Below are 760 nucleotides of genomic sequence, written 5' to 3'. Positions count from 1 at the left end.
TTTTTGAATGTGGAGCCAGATCACGAACTTTTTATCACCCAGTGGGCTCGCGAGCCATATTCAAAGACCTCACAGGAAGCGGTATCACATCAGGAAGTGATGTCATGTGACCTTTGACACCAATGAAGTTGCAGGAAGTGACAATGAAATGGGCCTGAAAATGTGGTTTAAAATCCAAAATAAAACAATTTGGTCTGGTAGCACTGTTTTATTTTAAACAACCACCTAGCAGTGCTGAAGAGGAGCATACCACCCCAGTGCACCCTTAATTCCCTGCCTTTGTCCACATGGAAAGCCACAATTTGCAGAGGGGTAAAAATCATTTTTGAATGCAAAACCTCTGTTGACATCATGCTGTATTTACTCCAGAGAATTGTTGCAGGGATCTGATTTTTCCAAAGGTTAGCAGAGCTTTCTATTACCATGGTTTCATGCCTCCTAGTTTTCAAATACTTGGTTGAAATGCATCACAGATCATTAATTTCTTTTTTGCAGGTGCTCTCTTGGGGCGACATCCAGCCAGGGGGGCAGGAGTGGGTGCTCGTGCAGCCTATCCAGTCCGGCCGTGGGGGCACAGGGGTCAAGGGGCGCTGCCTGACCCCGCCATGTCCTCCCTGCCACCTGGGCAGCCTCGAGGATGCTCCCACACCTGTTCACCTGGGCTCAGCAGTCAGGGGGACGTGCGGGGACCCTACAGTGGGGTGCGGGACATGCAGGGACACCCCCCTGCTCCCTCTCCCCAAGGGCAGCCTGAGCCCAA

At 50.8% G+C, this 760-nt stretch overlaps 1 protein-coding gene and 1 long non-coding RNA gene across 7 annotated transcripts in view; one reads left to right on the top strand and one right to left on the bottom strand.

Moving 5' to 3' along the window:
* The window catches only part of PKP4 (plakophilin 4), a 245,731-nt gene that overhangs the window by 118,732 nt on the left and 126,239 nt on the right, over nucleotides 1-760 (top strand). The gene's annotated exons all lie outside the window — the stretch shown is intronic.
* LOC109301292 overlaps nucleotides 1-760 on the bottom strand; it is a 21,430-nt gene continuing 20,670 nt past the window's right edge. The window contains exon 3 of the long non-coding RNA XR_002098495.1: nucleotides 1-68. This is a non-coding gene — a long non-coding RNA (uncharacterized LOC109301292). The remainder of the gene's footprint in view (nucleotides 69-760) is intronic.

Source organism: Gavialis gangeticus, unplaced genomic scaffold, assembly GCF_001723915.1.
Source record: "Gavialis gangeticus isolate Ggan-Ray unplaced genomic scaffold, GavGan_comp1, whole genome shotgun sequence".
Taxonomy (NCBI): Eukaryota; Metazoa; Chordata; order Crocodylia; family Gavialidae; genus Gavialis; species Gavialis gangeticus.
Note: the sequence above shows the minus strand (reverse complement) of the source record. Positions and strands in the feature narration are given on the sequence as shown.